This window comes from Falco biarmicus, chromosome 20, assembly GCF_023638135.1.
Source record: "Falco biarmicus isolate bFalBia1 chromosome 20, bFalBia1.pri, whole genome shotgun sequence".
Lineage (NCBI taxonomy): Eukaryota > Metazoa > Chordata > Aves > Falconiformes > Falconidae > Falco > Falco biarmicus.
In genome coordinates, this window is record NC_079307.1 from 5,543,239 (window position 1) to 5,555,998 (window position 12,760).

Genomic DNA, 12,760 nt, shown 5'->3' on the forward strand with positions numbered 1-12,760 from the left:
AGCAGGCAAGGCTGCAAAGTTAATACACTGCCTGGTCCTTCAAATGGCAGAAACCAACCCAGTTCCAAAGTCCACAGCTAGGGAAGGCCCAAAGCACTGAAGAATCAGGTCCACACATTACAGAGGAACTAACTTCTGGGTTCCATCTGCCACATGGGGCAGGAAGAAACACTCTTGTCCTCTGGAATGGCAAACAGAGAAATTCAGCAGAGGAGAGAGGCAAGAGCCACTAAGGGGACCCCAGGTATCACAGAGCTCTGAGCTGGTATCACCTGGAAATGCCTCAGCCAGCCCAGAAAAATCACATAACGCTATTTTATTCCATTTTACCTGCTGTAAATAGTCTACTTAGTAACTCATTGCCTGGAGGCTGGTGGGTGTATTCACTACAAAATGGGTCAAATCAGAGAGTGCCTTCATCTCTTGGCTGGTACACACTTGCAAGCAAGCCTTTCCCTCACCCCGACAGGTGACAAAAAAATCTCAAACCTCTAAAATGTTCAGAAATTCAAAATGCAGTTAAAAAAAAACAAAACAAAACACCTCTTTAAAACAGTGTCACTTCAGTATGTTTCCATTGGCCAATTCTATTGTAAAATGTTTACAGTAACAAGACAAATTTTTAACACAACACTGTTTTGACCAAAATACTTTCTTCAGTTTGAAACTTTGTAACTTGTTTCCAAAGAAACACTTAGAATTTGGGGTAGGGGGGAAGCAGCACAGAATCAAACTGCTTCTTGTGAAAAAATACCTTTTGTCAGAAAATGTCTTGACCTGCATCAACCATAATTAATTAAACCCAGTCAAAATCTAGCCTAATGGCAATAAAATGCTAAATACTCCCCAAATCAGACACAATATCCTCAGCAGCAAAGTGATACATTCTCACAGAATCATACACAATATATCTGGCCATGTTAGATATGCTTGCATAGTTTTGTTACTAATGTATGCTCCTAGTAGCCCAAGTCTGTATCCAGTTACTCTTACTTTATATAGATAAGTATACACACATATGCATACACACTGTGATTGTGAAAGTGCTCTAAACAAATATGGGTGTTTGCATCCTGACTTGCCTGAAAAGCAAAGCAGACTGTTCAAGCAGCAGCCTGTGAAAGCAAGCATTCAATTCCACTCAGAGGCTCGTTTTCCTCTAAATGGGCCTCTCAGACTCGGTGACAACTCTTAGCTGCCTGAAAAAAAAAAAAAAAAACTGGCATAAAAAAAAAAAAAAAGAATGTATTTTCCAGTGCAAAGTAATCCCTGTTCCATTGCCATGGCACCAGACATCCGTCTCTTTCTTTCATTGACCAGACGAGGTCCTCCTCAGCCCCTAGCTTCTTAAAAAAAAAAAAAATTTTTTTTTTTTGTTCACGCCTGTGTGTGTGCCTGAATTTGTTTCCTTGGTAAGAAAAGGAGTCACTAAAGTATTAGTTTAGGTTGATTGATTTTTTGGGGACAGAATAGGTTTCTGGGGCTTTGTAATCTCTGACATGATCTCAAAACAGAGGCTCTTCAGCATGATACAATATTGAAATAATGAAAGGAAGGCACAGCTTGCCCCTCGGAAAGACAAACAGCACAGTTTACAGACTGGAAGTAAAATCCTTTCCAAAAACTGTGATTTCTTCAAGGTAGAGTGAAGGTTTGTGAAATACAGGAGGAATACAATGTAATCTCTTTTTCTTTTAACTTTAGAGGAGTTTGTACACATGGCATAGTTCTGAAATACCCTTTATCATGACAGCAGCTGAGAACCTGTCTGTAGAGTGCAGCAAAACATAAAAAGAGAAGAAAAGCAAAACCAGTAACTAAGACAGTTTAACATGAAAAGGACAAGGGGAGAAAAATAAATATAACTATCATCAAAGACATACCAGTGCTAAAAAACATGCAAGTACTGCGGAGGTTACCAGACCCGCCTTAGCTCTGCCCCCAGGTTTTTGGGTGCCCTCCTGTCCTCTCCTACTTCCCCAGCTAAGGAAAGCCAACCCATTTCCAGCTTCTTTGGGTGAACAGAGTAGTACAGAAGTGCTGGGCCATGACTCAGCATCTCTTGCTTTGTTTCAGTAGATTATTGTATTTGGGTGAGTTTAAAAGACATATCTGATTGCACCTCAGTGGCTCTAGGAAGCTGCAATTCACCTTGTATGCAGGGAATGTTGCAGGTGCTTGGCTTTTTCAGGAATGACTCAGCACCTTGGCAGGATCAGGCTTTTTTGTGGCAAGAAAAAACCCACATGCATGCAACTGGACGTGCTGTGTGTGCTGACTTTTCTTTAAGGGAAAGAGAATCTGTGCTTACTTATGGATTTTGTAGGAAAAACAAAAGAAAATTTCTCTCTCAGACAGAAGGATATACATCTTCGGCTGTGTGTGTGTGTGCGCCTTCCCTCCAACAAGAGTCCTGACAAGACAGATGGCTTAGAATTGCCTAATGCCACAGTTCACCTTTTTATTTCATAAAAAAAATCAATTTTCTGTGGCATCCGCAGGCCAATGCAGGAGGAAGAAGAGAAAGGGAGCAAATGTATATGCAGTGCACACAGAGACTGTGCTACTGACGGCGCACGCGCCAGCACACACACACACACAAAATTGATTCCCTGTGGCTCCTGCAGCCTATCAATTTTGCATTCAGTGCAGACCTAGAGTGAATTTATTATTCCTCAGAAACTTTCTAGCAGAAAGGGAGATGGATACATTATGGCAGAGCCCAGGGTTTCAATCAGACATCTCCTGCAGTCCCCCTGCCGATTTTGACTCATCCCTTTCCACAGTACTTTGAAGGTAAGAGGGCACCTGATTTAAGACCAGCAGGTTCAACATTAAGGGTCACATGAGTGTTACTGGCGTTGTGGAATTTCCCAGAGGCACTATTTGGCATGGAGGCCCCATTATACTACAAAAATCTTGATATTTAGAGTGCAAGACACAGCAAGAAAAAAGGGAGAAGGAGAAACAGAGCTGAGGTGACTTAAAACACACTAATGGTATCACTAGCCACCAAACCAAGACACTGAGTCCAAGCCATTTACCAACCTGTAGCCCATAACCAATTCCTGCTACCCAAGGCCAAGGGGACCCTTTTCTTGGACAGGCAGGGCAAAGTTACCTTGCAACGTTCTGGATGCTTTGGCATTGACATCTCTCAGAAATAATCTCCCACTCCAGTAAGGAAAATATGTCTCCCACAGCTGGCACAACTGTGAAACAAACTTCTGTCTGACACTTCCATGTGTGATAGGAGCACACACAGAAAGCCAGAAGAAACTTTATTCTATGATAGGGATCCATTTCAGGGTTAGGATTTCTAGGGCCCTAGGAAATAGAGGATATTTTTCTGTTCCAGGAGAATCTGGGCACCGGGAAGATGATTCTTTGGCTCATTTTATATGCAACACTGGGTTCAACATCCATGTTCAGTCTCTTTTGCCATGTGCAACCAGGAATTACAGTAAATTGAGCCCAGGAGGGACAAAAGAAGAGAGAAGACTGCTCATCTCATCACTCTCCCTGGAAAGGATGGGTAGCAGTAAGAGAATGCTGCTTCCTTAAGCTGGGGTGGGGGTGGGGGGGAGGCATTAAGTGATCTCTCTTTGCTTTTAGTTCTTTCTTTCAATTTAACCCAGTTTGTAATTCAATACCTTCCCAAGAATATTTTCCTGCCTCCTTTTAAATTGTCTGGGTAGGAGTCACAAACTCCAATGTGATTACTGCTGCAAAAAGGAAGAGAAACATGATGGAGCGAGATGGGCAGATGTTAGACAATTAGTCAGGAACATGTTTGTAGCTCAATGACCTTTATGATTAGATTCAGTTTCTGGAAGACAAAGCTTGGATATGGATATAAAGTTGGCTGTTTACCCCCACCTCTGCTTTTAGCCAAACAGAATCTTGGTACCTACACCCAGAAATATATTGCAGTACTTCCAGCCCAGAAGTTTCAAACCTGATCTCCCACGTCATTCTCTCACCCTACGTGCTGTAATGGATCTGCTCTTAGCTAGGAAGACTGTTCATGGCAGACAGATCAGGTACCTGATGTGAACATTTTTGCCTGTTGTCTATCCATGCCTCACACAACCAACCCCTCCTGAGGATGCTCTAGGATTGGCTCAATTGCCTTCTGCCCACCATGATGTCTATCTAGACAAATAAGATTTAAAGTGCTACCAAATTTCATGCCTTGACTTCTCATAGGAACAAACGACAACACCAGCTGCCAGACAGGGGAGAACCAGTCTCCCTCATTGTCACTTCTGCAAGGCGCACTGAACAGAAAGCCACACCAAACGTAGCTGAGCTGCATCCAGCGGCACATACATCCAGTTCAGCTCCCTTATGCAGCGTGCAAATTAACACCAGCAAATGAGTTACGCCAGGGTGAATCTGATACACAGCAAAATTACATCCCGCTGTAGAATTCCAAAAAGGTCTTCCACCAGGATAATGAAAACGATACCTCTGCGATGTAGTTTGCCAAAATCCTATTGTTTGTCCTAGTCTGCAACTTTCCTCCACAGCCAGTTCCACAGGCTACCAGAAGAGGGGGATCACATACAGTACTGACGAAAAGGTGAGTTTACCACCAGAATCCGTTTTCCTTTAATGGATTTTTTAAAATAATTTAATTTTGCCCTTTTCCCCTCCATTTCCCACTGGTGACAGAAAAATAGTACGAAAAAAAACCCCTCCTTTCCAAAAATCCCTGTGCCGTGTGAACAAAGCTGCAGTGAGTGAGGTCAGGTGATAACATAGTAGTTTATTGTGGTTTTCGTAGGAAAAAGCGTGGTTGTAAGTTAAATCACATCCAAAAAAAGAAAAAAAGTTAGAAATATTTAGTTCCTGAGACAAAGTAATAATGGAACAAAAAGGAATAATAATAGAAAATAACGGGCCTCTGAGCAGCTTTTATGGACCTGATTCAGGCTCCACACATAAAGCTGCAATGAAGTAGTACAATGCTGAAAAACAGAGCCTGGCTGCAGTAAGCTGGTGCAGAATTCAGACCTACTGGTTTCTTTCTTCATTTTTTGGAGAGAAAAGGCCTTCCAGCACACAGAAGGAACTGAGCAGAAACCTTACCAGTACCACCTGAAGTGGGGAAGAACCCAATCTCTGGATTGGCTCAGACTTCATGTACCCCACTAGCAGTGAAAGTCTTAAAATATACTGTTAGAGCCAAAGAGAAATCTTAGAATTCAAGGAAAAATCTGGAACTCTAAAAGCCATTAGCAGCCAATGAAGAATTTACCAGCTTTTCCTGCCTAAGGTTGCAGTCTCATTAGCCAATCTTTAGGTAGTGAGTTGGCTGAAATGAGTTCTCACTCCTTTTCTGCTGCCCATCACCTGACCCTATGCCCGCTTTCCTAACTCAGGCATGCCAGGACACTGCACAGCAGTCAGATCCCTGCCTTTTCAAACATCCCAAAATGCTCAGTGTAGCAGTGCACCCACAAGGTACTCCAGTGCCTTAAAGGCACCTGAAGAATTGCAGTCACAATGACAGAGTGGGCTTTCACTTTGGTTTACAGTTATTTATTTGTTTTGATTTGAGGAGCAGGAATGCCTAATTTAGCAGACGATGACATAATACAGAAGTGGATCAGGCACCCAAATCCTATAGGATGCCAACCAAATGCCTGTCATAGTCTTTTTCCCCATCCCTTCTAGCATGGCGATGCAATGCATTACCATGCAACAAATGAAAAAAAACCCCCACAATCTCTTTAGATATCGTGGGCCAGATTCTCTACTGATCCAAATCTGAACCAAGGAGGGATGTACGCTGATTTAGTCAAGGTGGAGCCCAGGTGCTTCCCCAAAAACCCTAACAAAAAAATGAAACATATTTTCACTGGCTTACTTTCACAGAAGAGAGAAGCCAACTTCAGAAATAATCCAGCCAGACCCCTAGGCAGAAGGAGACAAAAGCAAAAGCAAACCAGGCTCCTTCTGGTGTTCGATGCAGCCGCAGTACAGCCTGGGGGCAGGGGAGTGAGTCTGGCCCAGGAAGGGCTGGGATCTGGGACCCCAGGCTGGACAGGGCACACCCGCTAACCCCTGAACAATCGGATGAGCAATCTTTGTCAGGAACAAAAGACATCTGCTGAGTAAAACACAAACTGACTCAGAACAAGGACAAAGCCAGACAGTATCACATGACGCGCCAGTCTGTTCCAGCAAGATGCCAGGGTCAACGGCAACTAATGCACCCAATAAGTCAAGAGGAATCAATAATGCTAAATAACTCAGTGTCTTCTATATGAAGCAAATCAGCGCAAATGCAGTTAAAACAGGCTCTGCGCTCCACACGCTGCAGACTGAAATCTGATTGAAGTCCGTCATGTGACACATCGGCACTGGCAGTCTGAGGTTCCCACAGCTGCAGTAAAATGTCTTTTCAAGCTTGATACATGCATAAGGCAGGTTTGAATATGGATGTTTGTTACCCATCTTTTTTTAGAGACCTAAAATGGGAGGAGAGCAAGGAGACACTGGATTTTTAGAAACAGATACATATTAAACATGCAAAGAGGCTGTTTAATAACAAATCCCACTTCCAAATCACCCCCTCACCATTAAGGTGTATTCCAGCTTCTAAATGCTGTCTGTGCATTTATATGTGTACACTCACATATATGCGTACAAGAAATACATGCCTACCTAAATCATCCGTCAATAACCAAGCCAACAATATAGATGTTGCAAGCATAATCGACTGTGCCATGAGAAAGGTGTGAGCCTAAAATTTGGAAGGATCATCGTTAGGGTCCCTAAAATGCCATTCTGCTCTGTTTAACCTTGGGTCATGTCACTTAGCCCTTCTGTGCCTTGGTTTCCCTTTTGTAAGACAGGGCACCATCACTGCATTCTGCCGCTGGAATGTTATGACATTAGCAAAATAGGACATGCCCTGATGTTACAGTAATGTAGGCCAGGTGAGAACCTACATTGTTGGTGTGAGACAATTATTATTTGGTTTAACCCAATTATTAACAAATCCTTTACTCAAAGTTAATGACAACTCAAGAAAGTATCAAACTCATATTAGCTAATATTTCAACACGTCCTTCTTTTTCTCCATGGCAGACTTGGCATGCAGATGATCATCGTTACACAAAATGGCTCACTCATTTCAACCTATCTTTCTGAATTGGCAGGTGATATCCTAACTATTGTCCTTAAAGATAACACTAAGAACAAATATCCCTTCCTTATTTGGATTCAAACTCAGATTATATCCCCCAGGGAAGCAAGCTCAGCTCATCACTTAGTAACTTGTCTGACCACCTGTAATTCAACACAATAATTCTATCAGCATATACTGAAAAAAATGAACATTGATTTTTCCCTTAATAAATCTCACAAAGCTGTGGAAAGATTACATGCTCCTTGGAAACATACTAAAAATTCTAAAAATTATTGTGTTCATACTATGGGATTTTTTTAAAACTAATTTTCCTTCTGAAACCATTTGTACCAGTTGAGAAAGAATACAGTATTTAAAAGTTCAATTTTTGATGTTTTAATATCTCATCTTTTATTACTAAAGATGACTATGTGCATCTATCTGTATACATTCAACGGTTCAGTCCACCTTGGCAATTCCTGGAACTATAATGGGAATTTTATTGTTAGATGGCACAGCACTGTAGGCAAAACCACAGTCCAAAATGCATGAATGAATTCTAACCAATTCAAACCAAGAAATACAGCAAAGGGAGGAAATGCAGAGGGAGGCGGCGCTACTCAGGAACCTACATGTAAGAATAACTGAATAGAAGTAATCTGAATCAAGGAGTAACAAAACAGCAGAGCAGCACACATTGCTTTCCCTGGTATTTCTCTCTCAATCATCTAAAGGGTTCATTTAACCTGTGCCTAAGTGCCTCTGTGGAAGAAAATGCAGATTTTTATGCAAGTACAAATGACTCATCACTTAAGCAGGAGGATCATAACCCAAGTCAGCAATTAAGTTAAAAGTAAAACTGGTAACTTAGATAAGCTGCAAAGACATGAGCAAAGATGAGCGTACATCAAAGAGTGAATGGAAAACACATCCAAAATATGTTAACAAGCACCAGAAAGTCATGTCTTGGCCTGAAAAAGTGTACAGTTCAACACAGAGGCCTGTTACTACCACAGCAACCAAATACAGAAAAACAGATTTCTGCAATCTGCAGTAAAAAACCCCATGGGAGAAAGCATGCAAATGGTGGAGTACTGCTGTCCAGAGGACAAGGCAGGAAGTGTTGAGATTTCCTCCATTTGATTTCCCACTTCCCCATCAGTTCTGCTCTCAAATATCATGGCGCATGGCTGGCCTTGGTCATTCATACACATTTCTCTACCCCACAAGCAACTGAAATACAGGGCTTTCAGGTAGAGAAAGGCAGACAAACGCTTCTCTATGCTCCAGGCATAATAACGGACAAAATACCACACAGAGGCTTTTATAGAGTAGGAGAAGAGAAGGAATTAGGAAAGCTAACACCAAAGAGGCCCCAACACTCCTCTGAGCTTCGTAAAGCAGCTGGGTGAAGTATTGCAGGATGAACAGCAGTAAGCATAGATATTATTGTTATTATTGATTATATAACATCCCATATTGCTGCATTTTCAATTCACCCACAACCACCTCCTGAAGCACTTACACTGTCACTCTGTTCTTATGTTGCCCTAGTTTCCCAGCTTCCTTCTATCTAGGTAAATATAGAGGCCCCATCTCTGAAGCAGCCGAGTACCTATTATATCCTGCTGTTTCTCCCTCGCACTTATCCTATTATGCTATTACAGCTGGTGTAGGGTCGTGTGTTTTCTATTTTGTGACATAATATTGTGGACCCAATTCCACCATCACTAACACACCAGCACACAGGAGTGCTGGTAAGAGCACTTCATGTGGTAGAAGTCAGGGCTACAAATGGTTAGACTGCTATCACTCGGTGGGAATCAGGATCAGCTCATTCCCTCAGATACTGTTATGCCTTCCATTTATGTACAGATTACCATTGTATATATAAAGACAATACCAGTCTAAAATAACAACCATAGCAAATACAGCCACTTAATATGTGCAAATAGAGACAACCTGGATGCATGTCAGAATGAATGACCTCTCTCTCTGCCTTTTAAGCAGAGGAATGTATTGGGACTACTGTTCTTCTCGGCTCCTTCCACCTTCTGCAGCTGAAGGTACTGGAGCCCTGACCAGCAAAATGGGAAGTGTGTGGTGCCAGTGGTATATGGGTTTTCCCCTTCTCCTGGACTCTTTGTGCAGGGGAATTTTTGTGACCTTTTTTCCTTAAAATCTCCGCTGACATTTTTGTTCTTGGAATGAAGTGAAAGTGACCCCCTGGGATGCTCTGCAGTGGTCACTGTGTCCAGCAGCAGTTTGTTGCACCATTTTGAGCCGGTGTCCAAGAGGGGTTTGAGCCTATGTACATCGGGCCCAGTACACTGTGGATGGAGAACAGCTGATCAGGAGAGCTCCAAGCCAGATTTAAAAGCTTTGAAAAGAGATGGGATTTAGCAATTCAGAGAGAGTTCTCCACTACAATAGCAATGTAATTTTTAAGCCCAAGCTGCTGTTTCTTTGACATCAGGTCATGTAGAACAAAAAAGTAACTCACAGCACACTGGATACCTGGATGTAGCAGCTACAACAGCAAACAATGGAAAACCAAAGAAGGTTGTATACCTGTGAGCACAGGTACAATATGCAACAGGGGAGGAGGACTGAGCAGAGATGCAGGATCTGGTGACAGAGAAGGCTTTAGCCTGTCATCTCTGCCTGAGCAAAATACAGTGCAGGCAATGAGTATGGCCTGCAAAATTAGCACACAGTCCCTGTGACCCACTCCATAAATATACAGGGCTTATTATTTCTATTACTACACATGTAGAAGGTACCAAGCATGACTGGCTGATAATTTAATAAACGCAGTATCAACAAAGAGTGAAAACTTTGAAAGCAACGGGAATGAATCCCCTCAAATTAACAACATCTTCTGAGCCTGAGCTGAAGCGTACATCATTTTTTAAGAACAGAGTAGGTTCCTAAATCTCTTTTCAAATCGCTGCTTTCAGGGAGGTCACAGAAAAGCCACTGCAGTGCTACCACACCCAGGTCTCAGCTGCTTCGATTCCAAGCCTTGGCAACAAGAACAAAGTTCCTGGACCAAGACTGACAACATAGGGACAAGGAATTATAAGCACAATTCTATCCAATTCAGAACTATCAAATGATTGCAGAAGTAGTACAATTATCAATTAGTTAAGGTCTTTTGTCAAAATCTTCATTTTTTTAATAAGGACTACAATGAGAATCTCATTTGTATTGCAAATCTTATGTTGTATCCATATTTCCTGTTATGGTTATAGCTAACCTGCTTATCAGAAAAAAAAATTAAAAATATGCAAGTAGATTAAGAGCAAATTCTGCTTTTGGGTTCCTTCTCCTTCTCTGACTTTTAAAACCGGTTGCTCTCATCTGTCTCCAGTGCCACTGAAACAGGGAAGTTGATCAACAAGGCTAGTTCTTAATTCTGAGGAATATGGAAGCTACTCAGCCAAAGGGGATCAGGAGAGCACTAGAAAAAACATAAAGAGGAAGAAGGGACATTTGTGATACTCAGGTGCTTTTGCCCAAATCAGCACCATCCCTGAGCTCTGAGGATTATCTGCACTGAGAGCATTCCGTAAACTAAATAAAACAATAAGAAAGTCCTTCACCATTTCAGTTAAGTGAATTAACCACCATCTGTCTGGACCAGACTAACTCAGGGAACAAGCTAAGGTATTCCTGTATCTCTTCCTATGAATGGTCTTGAGGACTAAACCAAAATGGGCTCAACTCTGTAGGAAAACTCAATAGGAAATGAATGCTGTTGACCTGCCAATGACTTCCCTGGCACAGCTGAAGTAGGCTCACTAAGTAACAGTGATGCAAAATGCAGTATCACTTTACTGAGAAGTATTCCAAAGAGTCCAGTGCATGTTAAAGTAATGAGATTATCGCAGGGAGGTCACTTTTGTCTACTGTACCATTTTGGTGGCTAATTTCAGCCAGCAGCTTCTTGTTTAGAGGGGTGAAAACCCCACTCTAAATAAGTAGATATAGGATAATCCACACATTAGGAAGAATTTGATTCAAAATCCATTGGAGCTCCCTGAAAGACTCCTACCAGCTTGTTGGCTGTTGAACCAGCTTCCATGAAGTTAAAGCTTTCTCAGATAAGACTCTTTAAGAGGGATATATTTTTTTTTAGTAAAGACTGCCTTGATTTGACCAAGATTCAACTGATGCAGATGTTAAATCTCATGTTATTTTATTCAGAACAGTCCTATTGGCACCAGTGACACATACGGAAAGCAGAGTCATTCCCCTCAATCATCCCATAAACCAGAATGTCAGCTGTGTTCAGTCACGATTTTCAACCATGCCATCCTGGGTGAGGATCCAGCCCAACACTCTTATGGTGTAATGCTGCTGAATTTTTGCCACAAACTATGTAATCCTATTGAGACATCACAGCTTAACAACTTGTACCTTTACAGAGATCTTGACATAAATTTCCCACTCTCTGCTTTCGGTTTGCAATTCTTGCCAGAGTCAGTCAACCATTCACTAAAGCCAAAATCAGTTCCCAACAAACACACCAAGCTTTGGACTTCACTGAATCAAGAACAGACTCATAACTTACAGTAATTTCATAACCTGAGCATCTTGTGTTGTGTTCAACAGTTCATGTGGCAAGCACAGACATGTCAACTGAGGAGCAAACTTTGCACTTCATTTTAACTGAAAGATTCAGTAATAGTACAATGAAGAATGTATTTATAAAACTCCTGCTTGTTGAAAGAGCAGAGATTTTAAACCTACTAAGGCAAATGCCAGTTTGCACATCTATCCCGTCTCTTTTTAATTCTTTCTTTATTTTCAAATTCCCTACAACTTTTAAGGGGGTGGGGGGGATGTTGTGTGTTACTGTGATCCACTGTCCATAATATCATGCATTCCTTTGCAACCACTCTAACATCCTTGGTTTACAGCCTGTAGTGGAGAATCCCACTGAATTGAAATGATGTTACAATGAGAGACAAAGCAGTCAGAGATGAGAATTAGGTTTACTGTTTCTATTTCTCTTGTAATAAAACCAGTTATCATCATAATCAATACCCGTATTTATAGTGGGTTAGTCCATGAAGACATCTAAAGGCACCTCTTCTTTTCTTACAGTCAGCCTGTAATGTCACAGAAACAAAATTATGCATAGAGTTCACAAGCTTTCACCTACAAACATGTAGCCTAAGGCTTTTTAGCTTGCTAGTTTGTCATAGCTACCTGGACTGCACCCAGGACCTCTGAAGTTACAGCAACAATTCTTTACAGCCTGAGCTGTGGAATCAAAGTCTAAGTGCCAAGACAGACCCAGTTCCTCTGCGATCTGGACACTCCAGGGATGCACAACAAACACTGACTGGCAAACTATACCCTTTTCTGAACAGCAGAGACTGGCCTGGGGCATGTCTGTTGAGCTTCCACTAATTATGATGACAACAGTGTTGTCTAGAACACACTAGCTTGACCTAGAGTTGGGAGGCTTCAAGAAAGTCTCCATTAGCAGCATTGTGTCACATATCTGAGCTAAGTCTGAAAGACCTATTATCCCTCTGTATCTCTGCATTGCTCCAGGGACAGAGATCAGCTCAGGACCTAAAAAATATAATGGCACATTAACCTGGC